At 31.3% G+C, this 25,200-nt stretch overlaps 1 protein-coding gene across 8 annotated transcripts in view; it reads right to left on the reverse strand.

Moving 5' to 3' along the window:
* Positions 1–25,200, reverse strand: part of GALNT13 (polypeptide N-acetylgalactosaminyltransferase 13) — a 431,627-nt gene that overhangs the window by 254,441 nt on the left and 151,986 nt on the right. The window lies entirely within an intron of this gene.

Genomic DNA, 25,200 nt, shown 5'->3' on the forward strand with positions numbered 1-25,200 from the left:
CATATAATAATAAGACAAGGTTCCAGTCACTCCTAATATACCTAATATACTTATTCTTCATAATAATATTAAATTAAGTTAAAGTGAAAGGAATGTGGCCTCATCTTGAATCTTTCAATGTTTTGCTACATGATGGCTCCTAACATATCAATCTTACTGAATTTAATTTCCACATATTTTAAAGGACAAACATTTGAACCCAGAACATTTAAAAATATTGTTAAAACTTAAAAGAACAAAATTGATGTGAAAATAACTTATAAATTATAACAAGTTATAATTTAAAATATAAATTATAAAATAATATAAGAACATAGTCAAAACTAGGATAAAACACAATAGGAAGATTTTCTTCTGACTGAATCTTCAAAATTATAAAACATCAAAACTGGTATTACTAGTACTAATACACAATTGATCTTCCGGTTAATTATTCTCTGTGAATAGTTATCCTGACTTTGGTATGGCATGAGTCAAACTACAAAAAAGGACAGGCATCTCTATGGATCTTCAGATATGGGTATCGGGAAGGTGATCAGCCTGGAAACCCTCTCACATATTAAAAGTGGTAAGAATAGGGAAAATTTAAAATAAAATATATATATATTTATTCACATCAAACTATTTAAAGTTGTCACATTAAAGTTTATAATGAGTCTCATTTACTTAAAGAAGTAAAAATGAAATGATGGCAGGGATTTTATGAGAAAACATATTTTGCTCAATTTAAGAAAAAAAGAAAATCTAATGGTAGTATGTCCCTTAGTAGCTAGTAAGTTTTTTGTCTATGAAATCAAGTGAAGTTGTTGGAGTTGGCTCCAGGTGAATTTCTGCTGCTGGTGAGATGTTGGACTTAGGTATGCATTAAGGTAACTTTCATTTCTAGGATTTCCTTTTCAAAGTTTTTATCTCACAAAAAGTGTTAAAAGCAACTTCTAAGTCTTCTAATTCTGAAGTGAAGAACATAATCAGGCTACATGGGACTCTCTGTTAACCATGGATATTTAACATATGTGTTCATACCTATGTGCCTATTCCTTTATCTCTCCTCTACATAGCTTTAAGAAAAAATAACACCCACACACCCATGAATACCATGTTCATCCACGGCCAAAGTAAAAAAAAAAAAAGTGTCATTAAATTACCTGTGCTACTTTTCTACTCTTTAGGCAAATGTAATAGAGAAAGCATCTACATACTATGATATCTAGATTATTGATTTAAATATAGACAGAAATATCCCAATTTCAAAGCTGTCTAAATTATAAAAATAGATTAATGTAAAATGTTATAAGTTGTTTTCTTCCTAATTACATGGTTAAATAATTAAGAATGATAATTAATTTGACTCAAAAATGACATTTGAGTCACATGCCACATAATGACATTTCAGTCAACAACAAACTGCACATATAACAGTGGTCCCATAAGATTATAATGAAGCTGAAATCTTCCTATCGCCTAATGATGTCATAGCCATCCAGAGCCCATTACTCACATGTATATGATGATGTGGTATAAAACTGATTATGCTATCAGTTGTATAAAAGTATAGTATGTACAATTAAGGTACAGTATGTAATACTTGATAGCGACGATAAACAACTATGTTACTGGTTTATGTATTTTACTATATTTTCTATCATTATCTTAGAGTGCATCTTTTCTACTTATTAAAAAAAGTATAAAACAGTATGTCACATTATGGTGGCAGTAGCCGCATGCCTCTCGTGTTTACCAACTCTCTTGATGGCATTTGTTATGGCAGAGAGTCTAACTATTGCACTTCCCCATTTTCTCTTTCTACTGCGGACATAGCTGTACAACATTCCCCAGCCTTCCCTGTAGTTAGTGTGGTCTTATAACTGAGAATAGAAATGGTATGTGCCACTTCCAGCTTGGCCCTTAAAAACTTCCACATGTGACTTCTCATGCTCTTTCCCTTGCTGTAGCAACTTTGGAAGCTATCACAAGAAGGTAATAACACAGGAGTCTGAACTACCAATGAAGGAGAGTCACTGGCTGGTCAGGTGCTATAGTCCCCCTTTATCTGTAGTTTTGTTTTCCACAGTTTCAGTTACCTGCAGTCAACTGCAATCTGAAAATATTAAATAGCAAATTCCAGAACACAAGAAGTTTTCAGGTGTGTACCATTGTGCATGCCTTACTTCATCGCATCGCATAGGCACTGCATCATCTCACATCATCACAAGAAGAGTGAGTGCAATGAGATATTTAGTGAGAGGGACTACATTCACACAACTTTTATTACAGTATGTTGTTATAATTGCTCTATTTTATTATTAGTTATTGTTGTCAATCACTTATTTTGCCTAGTTTATAAGTTAAACTTTACCATAGGCATATATGCATAGGATAGATAAAACAGTATATATGGAGTTCTGTACTCTGGTCATTTCAGGCATCCGCTGGGGGTCTTGAATCATATCCCTAGAGAATAAGGAAAGACTATTGTATACCCACTGCATTATTTACATAAGAAAAAAATAACCATTTTTCTAAACCATTGGGATTTCAGGCCTGTTACATTTGATAGTTTTATTTTATTTTATTTTTTTTTGTGCTCTTGTTCTTTCCCCTTTAATCTATGAAGACTCACCAAGATAGTCTACTTCAGTTTTGACTCATCCTGGTGCCTGGTATTGTTCGATCAGTTTTCAATAAATTGAAAAACGTAGAAGGAAACCTTGAGATAATCCAGTTCTATCAAAAGACTGATGAGCAGAGTGATTCAGGTAGAGGTTTTCCCCATCTCAGAGGGGTGTAAACTTATTCCTTGAAAAGAAGTAAATCCTCTACTTCATATTTATTTTTATAATAAATATCAGTCCTCCCTAGAATTTAATATTTGGGCTGAGAATAATATATGTATGCATTGTAAGTAAATTTATATACATTAGTACAAACTAAAAATTTCTACTGATAGTGGCATACAATTAAAATGTGTGGAGACTACAGCCTGATGAGGTTCAATTAGATCACAGATCTGATCCTAAGAAGATAAAGAAACCGCCATTTAAATAAAGCAAGCATGTGATTAATTTATTTTTAATCCCCAGTGATAACTTTCAGTAAAAATAATACTTTGTACAACTATTAGAAATGACTCTCAATAATAACCTACAATACAGCTACCTAAATATGAGCATCTATTAGCTTTACAATCATAGATCAGTTACTCAGCCTTTATTGTCTGTAAAGTAAAATATTTAAATAATTTTACAATGTTGTTTAAATGCAACATTATATGCCAAAGGGGATACGTACTGTAGTGGATGTTTATATCATATCTTCCTAGAATATTCTATACAAGACAATGAAACATAGCTTATAAATTATGACTCAAGAATTATTTTTTTAAAATATATCCTAAGGAAATATAGATACGCCTTAAGTTTACACTTGCATAGATGATTAAAGTAATATGATGTGTTCGTACATGCAAGCAAAAATAAAAGTACATTCTCCTCTTCTCTTTCTCTCTGTGTATATGCAAACTCAAAGGTCCCCAATCTCCAGACCATAAACCAGTACTAGTCTGTAGTCTGTTTGGAACCTGGCTGCACAGCAGGAGGTGAGCTGCAGGCGAGCCAGGGAAGCTTCATCTGTATTTGCAGCTGCTCCTGGTGCTAGCATCACTGCCTCAACCCCACCTCAGATCATTAGGCATTAGATTCTAACAGGAGCACCCATCCCTGATGCCAAACAGTTAGGGACTGCTGTGCTAAATACTAAATAAACTGTGCTATAGCTATACAAAGAAAACTATGCAGTAATTAAAATTACACTATAGAAAAATTATGCCATAAAAATGTAGAATATGTTCATGTTATACTTAAGTGAAAAAATGGATTATGAAACATTACAAAATTAGCTTATTTCTATAAAAAAGTAAAGTTATATGATGTCTATGCATGTTACCAATGAAGATTTGAACTGATTTGGTAAATTAGTTTTCACATTTAAGCATTATCTGTATTTTCGAAATCAATTTGACATTACTGAATAAAGTGTTTGCAGCTACATATTAATCAAAAATCTAGTTTCAGTGAATGAAATAAAACCTGGCTTTTACAGTGACATTAATCGAGTGAAGTTAGTAGATGTTGGGGTATGACAAAGAAGTGATTAGTGTTGGTTGGGGCTCCTGAAGGAAGAAAATCTTCTTAAAGTACATAAGAAGACAAGCAGGTAGAAGAGGACCCAAAAAGAATTATGGTTTGTTTTAGCGGGAAAGTATCTCATGGAAAATTTGCCACAATTTACAGATAATAAAAACATTGAGTAGCTGGGAAGGACAAGTAGCAAAGTTCTTTTTTAGGAATAAACAAAATCCTACATAAATATAAAATGTTTTCACTTTCCTTTCACAATCATCCTTACAAAATATTTCACACATCTATTAAAGCCAATGCTATCCTTTATACAGTTAAGAGCTTGCTTGGCACATGCTACAGTCATAAATGCTTCCTGGAAACAATTGATCCATCTTTTAAAGTGTTCACTAAGGTAATAAAGTCATACTGAAATATGAAATTATTTCCTTCTGCATTAAGAATGAGCTTTCTCATTAAAAGTATTTGAATGGTCCTCAACTTGCAGTGGCTCTAGTAATAGTCTTAGTTTTAGTTTTGAACAGGAAAACTTCCAACTTCTGCCTCTGCCTACACTGCCCACCCCCCCACGAAAAGAAATTCTTTGAGAACCAAAGCACCAATTTTGGCTTCAAGATGCTTTGGGAAGCCCTTTGTAAGGAGACATCAAAAGTGGAACAGTGGCCATTTTAAAGAGGCCAGTTTTGTAACCCAAAATTTATTATAAATTGTTCCTAAGATACACAATAATAAACTTTCAGAATCTGATATATCATCCCACATATGATTCATCAAGTTTGCAAAAATACACACAGAAAAAAGAGCAGTGCATTCATTGAATGTATATCTAACTGCAGAAGTAGATTAATGTTTTTAAAATAACTTCTGAATATAACATTTTACTTATTTTAAAGTTGTAAAAAATGTCTAAAATGCTCAAAATTTATTAATAATATTAGTCACAGATAAGGTGAGGCAGCTATTACTTGGTTGTTATGAGTCCCCGTGGGGAGTGAAAAACAAAAAACAAAAATAAAAAAACTCTGTCACAAAAGTCTGCAATTAAAAATTATAAAATAATACTGGATTAAGTGAATCTTCTCAAGTACCCTAAAGTATTCTAATTCATAAGATTAAATCTACTGCTGGATTGTGAGGCTTTGCTGATGGTCGAGGTTCTGAATGTCTTTTGTTTAACCTACCAGGCTGCACTCTGCACCACCTCCAGCTGTGTCCTAGGTTGCTAACTTCCATGTTCACATTAACTAGGCTCTCTTACCCTTTGAGTTTTGTTTCAAAAGGCACTGGCAGGTATGATGGGCTAGGAAATTAATGAGATTGAGGGATTTACTTACCTGGTTCCCTTTCTGCGGAATTGCTGAGGGTTGGCTCTCTCAGTCACTACTATAATGTCTTGGAGAATGTGCTACACCGGTTAATGAAGAAAGTAACAGTATAAGACTAGGTTAAATTACAATCTACCCTCTATGCTTGCACCTGCTAGAAGCAGCTTTTTCACAATCATTCAGGGGTGGTCCTGAAAATCAGTGGGTGAAAGAAAATCTACCTATCAGGCAGAACCTCAAAGAGGAACTTTGACTGAATACTGTGTGAAGGGAGAAATGGCTTCAGGTAGGAATCTACATGAATCCATGAGCTGTAGATAAAAGGTTAGGCAGCTGGTAAGAGACTTAAAAGAACAAGAATGGAAAACTAATGAAAAGGAGGTCTGATGGAGGAGTATATATGAGTGATCCTCTTGAAACAAACACAACGAATAGATATTAATATTTCATGTGATCTTCCAGAGATGACTTCTACTGCAGAGGATCGTCTCAATAATCAGATGGACAAAATTACCCTTCTTGTAGCCATCAGTTTTTTCAGTTGTTCAATGGAAGGAAGAAGTACTAATAGGCTAGGATAGCTCAGATGAAGACTGCATAGTTTTGACAACATGAACTTCTCACCACAGTTGATATGATTACAGCCTCCCAACTTGTCAATAGCAGAAGACAACACAAAGCCAGTCATGTGGTGCCATTTTGGAATAACTGATATAAAGTTGATTCTATTGGACTCCTTTCACCATTCTGGGAAAAACTGCCTTCTTGACAGATATCTGGAATCTGTCTTCTCTGACCACAATTCTGTCATCACTGCCATTTGTAGACTTACAAAATCCTTATTTTCCTTAGATTTTGATATAATCCCACTTCAGATCAGGGAAAATAATTTATGGCAAAAGAAATATGACCATGGACTCACCCAAGAAATCCACTAGTCTCATGTTCTCAACATCTATAAGAAGCTAACTTGATAAAATGGAATAATCTGCCAAAAACTGCAGGTGCATCATTTGGGAGACAAAACCTGTGGATTTGTGATGCCTTCCCACAGGATGTTATACACCTTAAACAAATATTCAATGTATAATATCCTATCGCTTATAGACAGAATGCACAGGTCTAACAATCAAAGAAATGAGAGTGAAATATTTTAGCAAATAACCCATTAAACCAACATTTACTTTCCATCCCTATAACCTCGGGTTCTATGGGTAGAAGGGTACCAGTTTCCACGTGAGAAATGCTTCCACTACAGAACACAATCATGGCTCTGTTAAATTGGAAATTTAGTTTTCCCTCTGGCCATTATGAGTTCCTCAAGCTGTTGAACTTACTGGCAGAGAAAAGAACCACAATAATGGTTAAGGTGATTGATGTTATTTACCAACAGGAAATTAGATTGCTGCCACGCAATGGGGCAAAGATAACTATTTCTGGAATCTAGATTTCTTTTTTTTCTGGAGTGCCTCGCTTCTGTAATAGGTTGGATAATTGAACAATGACGCAAAGCAATAAAGGCGGACCAATCAAAGGCTTATATCACAGGATCTTATCACCAGGTAAAGATTACTATACAGACTAGCTACAGATAGAGCTTAGGATACACATTGAATGGATGGAGCTAAAAGAATATAAAATTATTATCTAAGACCTCATGAGTAGTCACATAAGTCCTGAGACTATAGCAGCTATATTTTATGTTAATTATGAATTCCTTTCCCCACTTTTATCTATATTACCTTATATCTTTATCACTTTATATTGAGATGTGCTAACATTTTAGATTTTGTTTGGAAACATAACTAGAAAGAAATCAATTCATAAGAATATAGTAGTCGATGAGATTTGTGTATCTTTTGTATTAGAGACACATATTTTTCATCTGGAAGAGAGTAGAAAGCTGAGAAGAGGAGTGAAATGCAGGAAATTTTCAATTTGTTCCTCCAGATGTAAACACAACTCTTATCTTTCTGAAACTATTCTCCAGAAGGCTAACCTGGGTGAACTACATCCAGACTTTATTATTTGGCTTCAGATTGAATTTGGCCAATGGAAGGAAGCAGTAAGAATTTAGACAATAGACCAAAATAAATTCAAAATATTTCCTCCCTTCACCTTTCCTGTGTAGTAGTCACAAAGTGGCTCTGTCCCCCAAAGCAAAGGCCACAGTTACTGTCAGATTGTCCTCTCCATAGAGGTATTTTTTATAAGTTCATATAATTGTGTCCTCCTCTTCCTTTTATGTGAAGGGAAAAATGATGACTTAACCCTTGATTATATAACCATCTCTTGTTGATGATATACTCCTTACTACTACACACTCCTTGCTATTTGTTTGAAGCATGGAGTCTGTTTTCTGATGATAAAAGAGTTTAGAAAGGTCTATAGGAGCTGTAGTGGATTCCCCACTTTTATGACAAGGTTTACAGTTTAACCACTTTAATTAGCACTTAACCCATTATTTTCTCTGGATTGAATTCTATTTTAAATCTCTAGTATACTTTCTTAAAAGTCTTTGTTTTTCTTTTTGGTCATGTTCTTCAATTAAAAATGAATAAGCAGGAATATGGGTATTACAACAAATCAAAACTAGAAAATTTTAAGGTCAAATTTTTTTTTGATTTCTGGTATTTTTCTTATTCCACTACAATGAGTATCTTGTGCACTCCTGAGTGCATACAGCACATTTTGGAAATTATCAGATAAAGTGATAACATGCATTTCTTCTTGTCTCAAGACATTCTGCTACCAAGAAAGTTTGCTTTTTTGTTGTCGTTGTTGGTTGGTTGTTATAGAGGTATTATTTCATTTTAGTACTCACCTCTTGGTGCTGGGCATTGGGTTGACCTTCTTACGGATTCTTTGTAAAGTCACAACATCAAGAAAATAAGAAAATTACTGGGTAGGATTTCTTAGGGCAAAAATATAGATTAAGTTCAAATAGTAGGAATGCTTTGCTGCATTTCCTGATAATTACATTTTCACATTTCATGGAATAAGGTATGTTAAGGTAGTATATATATATGTGTGTGTGTGTGTGTGTATCTGATATGGGTGATGAGTAGGGTTGGGGGAAAACCCAAAACTGGAAACTGGTTATGGATGGTGAGAAAAAAGAGTGCAATCACAAAAGTACGATTTTCCTGTTTTGTCTTAAATATTAATCAGAATGCATTTCTTGAAGTAAGGTTAACATATTGCCAATATCTATGATGCTGAAAACATGAAACTAAGGTTAGTAAGGTTTATATTTCAAATGATCAGATGTAACCTACAGAGGAAACTCACATATTTCAACAGTGAGTTCAGAAAAATGAAATTATATCAATTCTTCAATTTAGTGTCATAAAATGGACTCAGATTTTCTATTACCTAAATGGTTATTTGATTTTTAAATCAGATATTTTTCAGAAGCTCCAGCAATAATTTCAGGCTATCAAAATAAACCAATGTAAATTTGCTACAAGAAGCACTATAATGTAAAATGGAACATTTTGATAATTATTTTTTCATGGAGAAAATCTCTGGTGGAAGAAAAAAAAAGTACAATGTTTTACCCAAACTACAAGCTAACCTCGAGATCACATATCCAATCACTACCTGCCTCCTACCGCTCCTCCTTATGTTTATGTTTGGGGCATTCCAACATTTTAATGGCCATCTGTATAAACCAGCTGCTGATCTTTGTATTTACTCATAGTTATTTAAATCTTATTGCTTAGCATTAATTTATACTGAGTTTTGAGTTTTCCACTGCCTCTGGGCATTTTCTGTATGTTAATAATAATAAAAACAACCAGGATACTAATAATATGTTATAATAAAGGATGACTTTAACAATCACAAGAATTAAATTGAAAGTGTTGACTAAAAAATGCAAATAAGCCATTAAAATTTCCAAAATCCATCATATACTTTGCCCTCAATAAAGCATTCAAATATTCTAGGAACTCACCATTCAAAACATACAAGGCACAAGTCAATATTCATTTAATAAGCATTTACTTTCTGTGCCAAAAAATTATGGTAATTCTAAAATTTAAATGCTGTCACAAAAATTAACACAATGCTCAAATGTCAGTACGGTGTATGTCTAAATGAACGATTCTTTCTTAAATCTATATAAAATATTTTCAAAAATACCCTCGCTTTTATTATCTAAATCTTGTTTTTCCTAAAAAAAGGAATTCTGGTTACATTATAAGGTCAAAGCCATACTGTGGGTGCTTGCTCACCTAGACAAGATTAAATTAGTAAGCCAATATAAAATAACAGTGTCTAAGCCTGAGGATAAGGAATAAACTCCTCCTTTTTTCTTTATAGTTCCTTCTTAAAAATCCTTAACATTCTACCTGACTATATATAAGAATATTGTGTATATGTATGCATATACACATAGATATGTTTAAATTTATGCAGAAATTATATACACACACACACATGCACACAGAGAATTTTTGGGTGGTGATTTTTAAAATATCCTGATTGATAATACTTTTTAAAAAATAATATTTGATAATTTCAGCCTCATCTTTTCAAAACTACATATGGAAGTGTTAAATTTTCATTACATATGCATTGTTAGTTTAAATCCTATATTACTGAAAACAAAACCTATGTTGCTAAAATTTATTTTTGGAGATTATGCACTCAGACTTGATTTTCAAGGTAACTATAAAATTTTTGAGGACTTTTTCTCATGAATTTATTTTAACATGAAGGAAAAAGCAGCTTTCTCTGGCGTAGTTGCCTTCCAATGTTTAGTAATAGATCTAGTTTTGTATAGGAATAAGTAGTAGCTATCACTTTAAAAAGCAGCTTTAAAATCTCTTTATATTAGGGTTAATGTCATCCACTAGTAATTCCACTGCAATTTATGGTTAATAGCTCTTTCTTCATACTACTGAGAAAGAGCAACTAATTTAATACGTATCATTATATTTTTTTCTGTTATTTTATATTTATTCTTCTGCATTACCCAACCAAACTGAATTATTGCCTCTCCTATTCTATAGTAAACAGAAGTAAAAAATACTTGGTAATTTGAAATTAGGTTTGTTAGTTTATTTAAGTGCAGCTATGAGTGTTCTTTTAGAAGTAGCCTTTAAAATTGTTTATTGATCAAAATTTAGTTCATCTTCCATTCCACCACAGCAAAAACATTTCACTATCCCTTAGATATTGTTTCTTTCCAGCTCTATTTCCTCACTCTGGCCTCTTTTTTCTTATGCAATGTGCCATTTTATACCCTTTCAAATGGGAGATCAATTGAATGAAAAGCCTTAATCTGTAGAGGTACATGCAATACATGTTTTAGGCCATTTTGACTTACTTTCACCAAAGCCCAAATACCTACATATCTTATAAAATTATAGACTCAGAATATCTTGATTGGATATTTAGGTGTTTTGCCTAAAAATACATAAAAGTGTTTTAAATAGAAAATTGTTTAGAGCCAGAATATTTCTCTTTACCTTGCCTTTCAGAGTTACAAAACAGAGTATAGCTTGCAAGTTAGTGTTGCAAATTGATCTCCATGATCTTAACATTAATTAACAATAATTTAAAAAGTTAAAGTATGTGTCTCAGGAAAAACAGGTTGATGGAAGAATAGCGAAGGTACTGCAGTAAAGTTCCTTTATATAATTGATCATTACACCCAACTAAATAGAATCATATGTTAGTAGCAACTTGCTATTGCCTGTCTATTCATCAACTTACTATGTTCACTCAGTAAGGGATCCCTAGCTTCAGATGTTGAAAACGGTACATTATTACCTCCTTTATAAAAAAGAATCTGGAATCATTATGTGAAAACTTCTGCTCTTATGAAAAGATGTTCCCATGACTTTAAAGCAAGTTGTAAGTGGAGGTCCATGGCAGAGTTTAAAGTTTAGTTTTCACTGTAATTAATGAGGTAACCTTCATTTTTATTGTTCATCTTTCAGCTACCCAGACAAGAAAATAGAAAGTGGGGAAGCTGGAACCAAACTTTTTCAAATTTAACTGTGCAAGGTTCAATGAGATATATTTCCCCATAGAATACAACTCAGGCCTTCACCGATTAATAATAACTTTTTTTGGTCCCATTTCTTTTTTTTTCTCTCGTCAAATGTGAATTATCATCACTTCCTTTTTATCCCATCAGATTCCAATGACTTATTGAGATATTTTGTAAACTTTTTTCCTGCCTACAAATTATCTAATTCGTACAGATTTCCTTTTTCAAGTTTGGGGGAGCATTTCGTGAAACAGTTTCAAATTCTAATTTTATGTATATTACATGCTTAGTTATAATTATTCACATATAACTGAATATTTAATTCTTAAAGTGTTGGATACGATTAAACAGTCTCTTCACCTTCAATTAAATTCAATGCAATAAGTATTTATTGACTTCTATATACCAGTCTCTATTTAGACTACTTTACGTCAGTGAAAATACAGCAAAAATCCCTACACAAGTATTTCTTACATCTTGTAATATACACTCTACAGTTGTGCTTCACTCATCAATAGTTTTCATTTTATTCTATGATAGCCTTCTTTATAATTACCACTGGAAATTTTTCAATGGAAATTGTATTAATGCTTAATAAAAACAATAACAAAAGAGGTAACACTTAAGCTGTGGTCATGTGCTAGGCACTGTTCAAAGAATGTTACATATATTAATTCATTTAATTTGCATAATAATTCTATGAAATGGGTCCTATTTATCATCATCCCAATTTTATGAAAGGAGAAATACAGAAAATTTAAATAACTTCCAAGCTTGCCCAGTTAAGAAGAGAAGCCCTGATCAAACCCAGGCAGCTTAACCTCAGAGTTTTTTGAGTTATTTACAAATATACATATACTGTACCTATAAGAAATCTCTCCAGAAAAGTCATCATTACTTTTAATATGGTTACTTTAATTGTCGCTCAATAGCAATCTATAACTCAGTTAAGGATCTCTGACTTAGCTGAAATTATATGTATATTTAAAATTAATTTAAAGGTATCAGATAATTCTTGGAGCACAGTATCTCTCTCTTACTTAATCAATTTAACTTACTCTCATAGTCACTGGTTTAAAACGTACCTTTTTAATACTGAACTGATCATTCTTCATGTTGATTCAGATAATTTACATCTGTTAAAAATAATTTTTCCCTAAAAGTGAGAGGTATATTGTATTAAAAGAATATTGTATATATTTTATTATTCCCTAATGCCAGTTTTCTGGGTTGTGAAAAAGCCTAGGCAGTTTACATATCCAAATATTTCATCCTTAAAAAAACAATTCTAATTGTATAATTATTTCTGAAGGAAACATAAAGTCCCTTTAGACAGTAGTTTTATTTCCATATTGTGTTAGACACAGACCTATAAAAATATAAAAGAGCAAACTTTACATTAGAGTATATAAATCAATTTAATATATAATGACCAATGTATCTGCTTCTTACTCTGAATTCATTGTTTAAAAGCTGTGAGTATATTTCTCCTGACTAGAAACCTGTGAATGGTGGATATCTTTTTTTTCCCCCTTAATCACATCCATATGATCATTAGATACATAGCTTCCGTATCTTCCATGTATATGAGATTGCCCTCCACTGGATGATAAAATATCTCTTTATATAATGAAGTATATTCTAGTTGTGTCTATCTTCAGATAAAAGAGAGAGAAAAAAGAAAACCCAGATATGTTACTTAAATTTTGGCTCTCATAGTTAAGATATATATTTTCAAAACTAACATTATTGAAGTACCATTTAAATATAATACACCCATTTTATATGTGCAGTTCAATGAAGTTTGATGAATATATATACCCATTTAATCACCACTCCAACAAAAACACAGAGAATATTCATTATTCCCAAAGTCCCCTTTTGCTCCTTCTAGTCAAGCTCACACAAATTCTCTGACTTGCTCATGTCTTCTGTCACTGTAATTGAGATTTGTTTTTATAGCATTTGTATAAACAGAAAGATATAGTATATAGTCTTTTGTCTCTTTTTTCCTTTAGCATATTGTTAAAATTTATCTAACTTGTTGAATGTATTGGTAGTCATTTCTCATGAAGAACACCTAGGAATGAAATTGTTGGATTGTATGGTAAGTACATTTTTACCTTTATAAGAAATTGCAAACGTTTCTTTAAATCACGTTACTCTCAGCAATGTGTAAGAGTTTCACTTGATCCATATTCTTTACATGACTAGATATTGTTAACTATTCCTATTAGAGCCTAAAAAGAGTATGTATTAATATTTTACTGTAACACTATTTAGGGGTAAAATATATTTTATTTAAAAGTTTGCTATTGATTTATAAATTGTAAATATTTAGACAGATAATATGAGCATCTATATTTGTCATTTTGATTTCCAAATGTTTGGAGGTGAGCCTAGATTGAGGCATTGTAGGAGCATCGCCAGGAAGATAATTACCTTCAGTCCCTTCCACAGGTATAGAGAGGACTTTAGAAATACACTTTATGTCCACAAGACAAAAATTGCTTTCTCTTGGCTGACATAATAGAAGCTGGCCTATGCATCTCTATGTGTCAAATAATCATTGTCCTATTCCCAATTTTTTTGATCTCAGAAATTTCTATAGATGCCTTCTCTATCTTTCATGGTCTTTATTTATAGTAGATCCTTTGCTTGTAAAACAGTATCAATATACTGATTTTCATTTATTTATTGTCCAACAACCCAAGTTTCAAACATGTTTTATTGCTTTTTAAAATAACTTATTTCAAAATTTTTTATAGTACAGTCTGCAAGCAATAGATTTTTTTAGTTTTTGTTTGCTATGAGCACATTGAATGCATTTTTCATTTCTGTTACTGTGTTTTTAATTTCTAATATTTTTTTAAAATTTGTTATAGTGTTCCTATCTCTGCTGAGATTATCTATTTGGTGTTGCATGTTGACTACCTTTTCCATTAGAGTTTATGACATTATCATAATTATTTTAAATTCCACATCTGATATCTCCAACATCTGAACCATACCTAAATCTAGTTCTGATGATGACTTAGTTGATTCAGATTGTGTTGTTATCTTGCTTTTTGACATGCCTTGTAATTTTTTTTATGAAAGACAAACTCATATAGGACAATAGAGAGTGAAGTAAATAGGCTTTACTGTGAGAATTTATGATAATCTGACCAAGAGTTGGGTTGTTTGATGTTTAATCTATTCCATTAAAGTTTATCAAAGTCTGGTATATTAATATAACTTGCATATAATAAAATTATCCTTATTAATATTAGTTTAAATAAATGTTAATAGTATATAATTACCACAAATATCAAAATATAGACTACTTCCAGACTTCAAATAAATTTCACTATGCTCATTTGCAGACAGTCTGCTCCTCACACCTCCATCCCTGATAACCACTGTAACTGATCTGTGTCCCTATAATTTTTACTTTCCTAAAATTTCATATAAATAGAATAGTACACTATCCAAGTTTTTTTTTTTATTGTTTTTTTTGTGTGTGTCTGGCTTCTTTCACTTAGCATGATGTTTCTGAGATTCAGTCATGATCCTCTGTGTATCAATTTGTTCCATTTTTATTATTAAATAGTATTTCTCAGTAGAAATGTACCAAAATTTGTACAATCCATTCACCAGTTTATATACATTTGATTGTTTCCAACTGTTGGATGCTACAAATATAGCAGCTATGAATATTTGTTCATTTGTAATATATAAACATATTCTCTTGGTTAAATATTAAGAAATTGGATTGGGGGAGCATATGGTAAGTGCATGGTTAAATTTATAAAAATCTAGCAAACTCTTTTCCAAAGTGTCTATATCTTTTTCTATCTCCCTCAGCAATTAACAAAATTTCTAGTTGCTCTGCCTTCGAGCCAGAACTTGGTCTTTGTAGTGTTTTGTCTTTAGCCATTCTAGTAGATGACTGTTTTGATTTGAATCGAATTTGCATTTCTCTAACACTATGATGTTGAGAATCTGTTTATGTATATATTTGTCATTATATTATCTTCTTTAGTGAAGTGTCTGGTCAAAATTTTTGCCTATTTGGTTTACCTGAGTAGCTTGTCATCTTATGGAGTTGTAAGAATTCTTTAGATATTTTGAATAAAGTCCATTATAAGTTTTGTGTTTTGTAAATGTTTTCTGCTATTGTGTGGCATTTTTTCCCTTAGAGTAGCTTTCAAAAGACAAAATTTAAATTTCTTTTAAGTCCAGTTTATCAATGCCTTTTTAAAAAATTATTTGCTCATTTGTGTCCTACCTGAGAAATCTTTACTAACCCTAAGTCACTGGATTTTGTCCTAGATTTCCTTCTAGAATTTTATAGTTATTACATATAGCTTTAAAATTCAGTTCAAATCTATTTTGAATAAATGTTTATATTAAGGCTCATCTTTTTTTTTTTATGTCTGCATATGGATAGCCAATTGGTTTAGCACTTCTTGTTGGAAAGACTGCCCTATCTGTATTAAATTACCTGCCCAGGTTGCTTAAAGTCAATTGACCAATAATTGTCTAAAGTAATAATAGTAATATGGTATTGGGTGACTTTAGCATATAAATAAGTAAAATAAATGAAGTGTCATAAGGCATAAGATGAAGACATTGGTAATATTCTGTTAAACTTACCTGCAGTCTACGTGAAGTAGTCTAGCATCATTTGAAAGTTTACTCTGATTAATTTAAAATGCATATAGCAAATTCTAGGGCAACCACAAATTTTTAAAAATGAGTATAATTTACATGGTAAGAAAGAAAATAAAAGAGAATATAATATCTTGATTATATAAAAAATGGCAGAAAAATAGATAAAAATGTAATAACAATTGCATGCTCTAAATACATCAAGTAAAGCCAGATTGTCACAGTGGTTAAAAAACAAAACAATCCAAATCTCTTGTTTACAACTCAGTTAGGTTAAAACTAAAGGGATAGACAGATACTGGTCATGCTAACACAAGTCAAAAGAAAATTTGATTAGCTATATTAATTTCAAAGTGAACTTCAGAACAAAGAAAATTAGCAGGGATAAAAAGAGGTGTTACATAATGATATAGTGGTCAAATCTCCAAAATTAGATAACAATCCTCTACATGTTTCTACCTAACAAAAAAACCCATCAAAATAAATGATTCAAAATTTGATAAACCTTCATAAAGAAATAGACAAATCCACTACATAATTGGAGATTTCAACACCTCTCATTCAATAACTGAGAAATCTAGCAGGTAGAAAATCAGTAAGGAGTTGAATGACCCTATGAATCAATTTATATAATTGATATTTATAGAATAATCCATCTAACAACATCAGAATACATTCTTCTCTAGTTCGCATGACAGATTTACCAGGACAGACCACATTATAAGGCATAAAATGTTCTAAAAATTACAAATCATATAAAATGTGTTTTCACACCACAGTAGAATTAAACTAGAAATTAAGATGTACAGAACCAATATTTGAGAAACTATCAAACTTTGATGAAACAAATCAAAGACACAAAGAATGTGAGATATTCCATTTTCACAGATTACAAAACAATATTGGGAAGATGTCAATTATTCCCAACTTGATCTATAAATTCAAAAAGAATCTCGACCAAAATCTCAGCAAGTTACTATATAAACACTGACAAATTATTTCAAAAGGTTAATTGGAAAGGTCTATGATATACACATTCTGAAGAAAAAGAACAAATTGGAAGACTGATACTACCTGTTTCGAGAGTTACCATAAAACCATAGCATCAAGACATTGTGGTATTGGATAAAAGAATAGACACATAGGTCAATGGAAAGAATAGAAATTCAGAAATAGACCTACACAACATAATCAAGAGATTTGTGAAAAAGGATGAAAGGCAATTTGATGGATAAAAATAGTCATTTTAACAAATGGAACTAGATAAATTGGATATTTGTATGCAAAAATTAAGTAAATACACCTAAAGACCTGACACAATTCACTTAAATGAAAAATGCAAAACTTAAAAATTCTAGAAAAAAATAGGAAAAATCTGCATGATTTTTCATTTGACGATGAATTTGTAAATACACCACCAAAAGTATGACCCATGAAAGAAAAAACAATAAATTGAACTTTATTAAAATCTGAAATTTCTGTCCTACAAAACCATGTTAAGACAATGAAAAGTCACTGACAGAAAGAAAATATTTTCAAAATATATATCTGATAAAAGATATCTGTCCAAAATATACAAAGAATCATCAAAACTCAACAATAAGGGGAAAAAAAGCAAGTAAAAAGTAGATAAAATATCTGAACAGATATATCAGCAATGAAGACGTAAAGATGACAAATAAACATAGGAAATGATGATAAACTTCATTTGTCATTAGGTTACACAAATTAAAACAATAACAAATTATCATTATATACCTATTAAAATGGCTAAAGCAAAAAAATAAAAAACTGACCTCAAAATATGACACTTTGGCATACTGATTATTCTGAATTATAGTTTTTTGAGGAATAGCTAGTGCAGGAAAGATACTCTGAACATGTTTTGTTCTCCTGAAAGCAGGAAATACACCCCTCATGTTAAAAGTACTCTCCCTGCACCAGGAAGAAGAGAGAAACCATTATAGGGCCAAAAAGACTGTTTAAACAAAACCTGTTATTTCCTTACTAATGTACTATCCTAAGTCCAAACTTCTTTGTCTTGTCAATTCCTCACAAATTTATTGTATCTTTGTCTAAAAGGTATAAACATTGCTTACTTTGGTCACTTCTTTGAGTCTCATATTTTTAATGAGGCTCCCATATATACAAAATTCAACTTGTTTTTCTCTGAATAATCTGTCTTCTGTTGATTTAATTGTTAGACCAGCCAAAGACTGAGAAGGGAAGAAGCAAAAGTTTTCTACTCCTACAATTTCTATAAATTAATAGATAATTTGGTGTCAGATGTGAAAAAAAAAAGGAAAGATGCTAAGAGGTTTTTATATATAGGTTCATAATAAAGTGTATACCTATAATTAAATATATATGTTGTATAGAGTTTTTTATATTTCATATTCAATTAGGTAATATCTTAATGTAAAATAATGAGACTAATAATGTATGTTGCTGTTAAATCTTCTCTAAATGCCATTTTAGTAGGAAGAGTTCCTGAATGTTTTAAATATCATCATTAAACTAAAGATATAATGTCCTACTAATATATGTAACTGATACTGATCTTTTTTGCTGATCCTCTGATAACAAGTAATCGTAGTTCTCATTTGAATATTTAATGCATGCTTTTATTTATAAAAATTAGTTTTTATTTTACATTGTATAACTCATAAGTGAAATAAAAAACAACAATAGTAGTCTTAAAACAAACCAAATACAAGAAAAATACCCCATCTAATTAGTATTCCATTTAGCCAGAATATATATTTTTTTAATGATATAGATAGAAAACATTACCAAAGTAGGAAAACACAGGTGAGGGCCTTCAGGTAAATCTCAGGATTACAAGAGCGCTAAGTTTCATCTTGTACTTCACTCCAATCTCTTTCCCTGGATAGTTCTGTTAATGGCCCCCAATTTTTCTCATTCAAATAATTGCCAAATACTATACATTCTACATTTGCGATCATTACCATTTATTTATTCCTTCCCAATTGTATAGCTAGCTAGGTCACTTTGTTTGATAATCTACTCAACGAGTAATTAGAGAGTTCCCTATTGGACGTGTGCATACTAGATAAAGAAACTATGAAATTCATTAGTTGTAACTCCTGATAGAGGTGGCTTCACTTTGCCACCTCCTGGACACATTATTTTTCATGCTTCCAATTGTCTGGCTCATTTGTTCCTTTAAAAAGAAATGTCAGGCCTACTACATTAATTATTAACTAAAGAGGAGAATGGGCTTCAGGGACTAGCAGAGGCTTGAACATTCTCTGCCTTGGTTTGTCACTTCTGGCTTCCTTGCCTCATCAAATAGCCAAGAATAAACTAATTTTCATAAATTTTCATGAGCTGTGCTGTACACTATGGTAGCCACTAGCCACATGTGCCCATTTAACTTAAATTAATTAAATTAAAATAGAAATTTAGTCCCTCAATTGCAGGAGTCACATTTCAAATACTCAAGATTCACATGGGGCTAGTGGCTACTGTATTGGACAGTGAGAATTTTGAAATCTTCTCATAAGTGCAAAGAGTTCTATTTAGATTCTATAAATTGGTCCAAACAAACTTTTGTTATCTTGTCAAAGTTCCTCAGAAATATTTAAAAAGTAAGATTTTGTTAAACCCCTTATATTCTTTCTAAGCAAGTTGTAATGCCAAAGAAAGTTCCACAACCTAATAGTTATTATACAAGGCATATTTAATGAAAATTATGAGTACTGCATGATTTCAGGAAGAGTCAATATGGAATAATTAAGTTTCAAATTTCAGAATATTTCTGAAGAGATGTTTCAATAATTTGATTATTTTAATGAATAGTGTGTGTTATCTTCCCTGTTAGGATTATCAAGATAAACACATAAAGAGGCCTCTTCTTCATTCTGATTTATTTAGAACATTTTCTTTTATGTAAGTTCTTTTGCTGAACAGAAAATTAACTTCTATTCCATCCTATTGGTATAGTACATCATTCACCTATAATAGCATTTCTCATATTAGTGCCATCCCAGAGGTTTTGTGTTATTGCTTGTTTTTATTTATTTGTCCATCTCGCTTACAATTTATGAACTACTGGAGAACAGAGACTTTCTGAGTCTCTGTTCCCCAATAAAACCCGGTATAATGCTTTGAACAGAGGAAGCACTCAATATAACTTCACTGAAACAATAATCTAGCATTAATTTGAAAGAAAAATATGTGTAAATGGCAAACTCCCTGTGAAAACAAGACTTCTTACAGCTGCAAAAAACTCAGCATGTGATCTGCTGTGTATTGGGCTTTAAAAAAATTTTTATTTACTAATTTACTTATTTTCCTATTTACTTACTTATTTTGATGATATAGGATACATCCTCCCAAAGTACCCTGTATCACTTTAAGTAGGTTATTTGATTCTCTGATTTAGTTAACAGGGACATTTGGTTCTCTATGGCTTAGAATTTAATCTTTTTCATTAATAAAAGTGATTTGGCCTGATGCTGCTAACACTTTTTCATATTTTTCAATTTTTTAGAACGCATGCAGGGAAGAGGGTTGCTATTTATTGTTATTGCTGATAGTCACTGCCACCAAGGACTTAATAACTATGCTACTAATTTTGGATTTATCCTAGAGGCAATAAGAAATTATTAATATATTTGAACTCCATTGTATGAGTATAGCATTTTATGACTAATCAGTTGTAGCAAAGGGAACAGTTATTTATGATAAAAATGAGAAGCAAGAATATCAGTTGAAAATACATTGTAAGAGATGATAAGCCTCTCTTTGTATATAAGATTCTGAGTCTCAGTATATACAAGAGATGAGAAGACTTTGACAACTATTTTGATGTTGAGGTATATTTTTTATTATTTTTAACTAAGAGTGAGATTAAGCCATTTCAATACCATTGTCCACAGTCAGTTGGAAAGATGGCACACCTCTTATGAACTTTTCTGGTTCATACCTAGATTATTTGCGTCATTTTTCCACTGTACTAATTATGCTAGTTGGGTATGTTTCAGAACCAGAAGCCAAAAGGGAAGTATGTACTTAATACTGGGAATGGGGTAGGGGAAAGGGAGATGAAAAACACTACCCAAAGCCTGTGATTTTCTTTTCTTTGAATGTGCTACAAAGATTCCACTGGAAGACTTAAAGTTCTATTCCAATTTGCTTGTCTAAAAATATATGCATTTTAATAAAAGTGATAGCTTAAGAATAAATATAATTTTTCCTTACTATATGTACACAAATATATATAGAATACCTTTTCTTGGAGCTGAAAGAAACTTCAAATCATTATCTCGCCTAGCACTTTACTAATAAGAAGCTAAAACATTATCAAATATGTTTTATAGATATGGTAACAGAAGAAAATAAAACCAATTATTTTAATCTGTATGTTTTATAGTTTGTAGGACCTGATAAACATACTTTGAAAATGACAGCATTAACTTAAAAGGATTCATGCTTAATCCTGAAATCTTTCATAAACTACAATATCAATAATATTGTATTCGATAATATAAATACTAAAGCCAGTGTATTTTAAAATGTGAATCATTTAATTTTCTAAAATTTATTCAGATAAAGTTATGCAAATTTCTAAATTATCCTGTAAGTAATCCATATTATTCACTTATTTTCTGTTTAATAAATAGCCCATGAATAAATAGAACTGCATTCTATTAAGGTATTAAGAGAAACTTATTGTTTCTCTTCTTACAGAGAGACCATATGCACTATGCATAATGAAAGACAGTTAAGGACAAAAATAAATTGGGTGTGGAATGCAAAAATTAGCTTATTTTTGGCAATGATTTGAAACTAAAGATTAAATAAAACTTCTAACCCATTTCCCACTTGCCCCAAGAACACTCACCAGCAGAGCTTACAGCTGCAGCATTTGCCCCACGATAATGCCAAGATTACAGTCCTAACTTTACCTCCAAAGTTTGTCACAAACTATCTCTCTTTTATTACTTTTGCTTCATTCTAGTATATTGATATTCTTTGAAATCAAATGAAATCATTCTATTTATAGCATTCTGTTTTTAGTAGTGGTATGTCCATTTACAAAATATAATAATTCTCTATCACTGAAAATGTCGAATTCCTAGGAAACGTAGCTAGAATTCCTATGTGTGATGTTACCATCATTCTCAAATTGTTGGTAGCCAAAGATCCATTTGATGAATCTGATTTATGTATACATTTCTGTTACATTAGGATTAGAGACAAGTTCTGTTTAGAAATAACTCTAAGAACACTTCTTTTCATTTTCATACTGAAAACCAGTCAGATTTGCTTCAGCTTCAAAGAGCGTGTTTATGTAAAATTAAATTAACACTGGAGCCGAGCTGAAATTTTTTTTAATGGGAAATGAATTAAAATTGGGGTTTGTGACCCTAATTTTTTCCATATATTCCTTTGGCATTATCCCTTGTAGCTCTTTTCAGATTAATCTTTTAAATAAATAAGTAAAATGTGTGGAGGTATAATAAACCAATTATATTAAAAATTGCTTTTAAAAAAATTTCTGATCTGCTAACATTATATATGATCTAGTAACAAACCTAATATCTCCAATAATTTTGAAGTAGTTATGAGACTAAATTATACTTAAAGAAAGATAACATCTGCACAATAAACTAAGAGCTGCAGGAATCAATAAAAGACAGCCACTGGAAGTGTCAGTACAACATTAGCTATATATAAACAACATAATTCAGATTTATTAAGTCATGGAGATTTGCAATAGAACTTTTCACTTCAAAAACATTTCTCACATAAGTCAATTACGCATCAGGTAGAGCTGATAAAGACATTCATCATCTGTATATAAGTTTTTTTCTATTGAAACAAAATTGTTGAGCTTTTTAAACTAGACCAGGATTCAATGAAATAGGTTTATGTATTGGGACATTAAATTGATAGGAATAATTGCATAATGATAAAAATAGTTAAATTATTTTGAACATAAAATTACTTTATTCATCTTTTCTCCTTAATCCAACATATAAATTAGTGCTTTATGAATATAAGCTTTGTAAGACTGAGAGTTCTGAAACTGAAAATATTGAAGATGAGGACAAGCAAGATAATTAACTGGGAGAGGAATAATTAACATTTAAACCTAGAGAATATATTAATTGAAAAATATTTTCCTTCAAAAGTGAAGTCGGTCTGCAAATTAAATGTTGTACATGACTACTCAGTGCCAACTTAAATACTGAGATTTATTTGGGGAGAGACAAAGAAGGAGAGAGAGACAGAGAGACAGAGAAAAAGAAAAATTGATTGTTTACTAGATGATAATATACACCAATTAAAATAAAAAATCAATATTTTATTTGAAAAGATGTTTTTTCTTCAATGAAATATGTCTTCAGAGTTTATATAAAGTAGCAATTTTGAGGCAAGGATTACTGCTGGCAAATAATTTTTACATATTAGCTATCTTATTATGTCTTAACACTAATGCTTTATTAATCATGAATCTATGGCAATAAAGGATGAGACTATATCTTGCAGCTGTGCAGTCCTACACCAAAGCTTTGAGCACAGCAAACCACCTCAGAGGGGAACAGGGCATTACCCCAATATTTCCTTTCCTGACAGCACTTTCACTCTTCTCATTGGGAAGGCATTATGCTTTGCTACCCTGGAAACTGCTTGGTGGCCAGTTTTATAGGAATTTGTCCAGTTGGCTTTAATGAACTGCTCAAAAGAATTTAGTTTTACACAGAAAACAAAAATATGCTTGAGAAAAAACAATAATAATCACTTATCTACACAGAACATGTGCCCAATTTTAAAAGTGTTTTACACTTATAAACTCCAAGATAACTCTATGCAATATCTTGGGAAAATAAAGTGCCAAACCTTGAGCAGTGACAGGTTCTACATGCAGGAAATAGCCACAAAACCACCACATCAAAAGATCTTACTTTCATAAAAAGTTAACAGGCAGTTGCATTTATTGCCTTATATGCTTATATTTATATTCTACTTTTATTCAATTTTACAAGTAATTCCATGTGATTGGGGGCAGGGAAGAGTATGTAGAACAAGATTACCTGGGTTTGAGTTATGCTTTGTGATAGAACAATTGTATGTTGAACTATATGTATATTTGGGCAAGGATATTTACCATATTATCATAAATTTTCTCATTTGTAAAATGAGGAAAATAACCTGTGAAATATCTGAAATCCCCATTAGATTCAAATGAAATAATATCTTTAAACATTATAATATTGTAGGATGTTTCATAAATGGGTTTATGTATTTATTTTTATTTAACTATTTTAATTTAATGTGACAACTCTTCTAAGAAGTTTCTCCTAAACTCTTAATTTGGACTATTTTCCTTCTTTGTGGTTGCATGATGCCTTGTGCAAATATTTACAAGAACACTTATGTAGATAATTTATCTTCCTTACCAAATATGCAGCAACTATATACTATTATGTATTATTCATTTTTGTAATGGTAGAGCATAGATGCTAAACAGATATTGCTGAACTGTATGTACCAAGCTAAAATTAAAAATTTTAAAATAAATGCTTAATGGCATTAGTCTTTACTAAAGACAAGCATTAATCGTATTTTGGGGTTTCTCTTAATAATCTTTGCAATCACTGATATTTTGGTTAGAGATATCACTAAAAAAAAACACACAGAAGAAAAAGATAAAAGAAAATCTTCTACTCTCAAATAGTTTAAAAGAAATATTCACCATTTACTGCCTATTTCACATCTCATTTTCTTTATTCATATTATTTTATTTCTTCTACAATTGAGATTCTATTGAGACATAAGTAGGATTATATTACTTTCATTGAATGGGATATAAAATCTTTTGAGCCTTAAGGTTAAGTGCTTGAATTTATATTTTGAATCTTTCTACTTAGTGCTTTTAAAAGTGGATGCATTCTGTATTTATTTTTTGAACAAGCTCTGGGACACAATCCAGATATTTGTTTGGAAATGGCACGGAAACTAGAGTCATTTTTCTCTATGGAGTCCTTTAACACAGAGAAGTACCTTCAGCTGCCTACACTCCACTGCTCCCTTTACTCATATTTCATGC

This window comes from Rousettus aegyptiacus, unplaced genomic scaffold (assembly GCF_014176215.1).
Source record: "Rousettus aegyptiacus isolate mRouAeg1 unplaced genomic scaffold, mRouAeg1.p scaffold_m13_p_2, whole genome shotgun sequence".
In the NCBI taxonomy this organism is placed as follows: domain Eukaryota; kingdom Metazoa; phylum Chordata; class Mammalia; order Chiroptera; family Pteropodidae; genus Rousettus; species Rousettus aegyptiacus.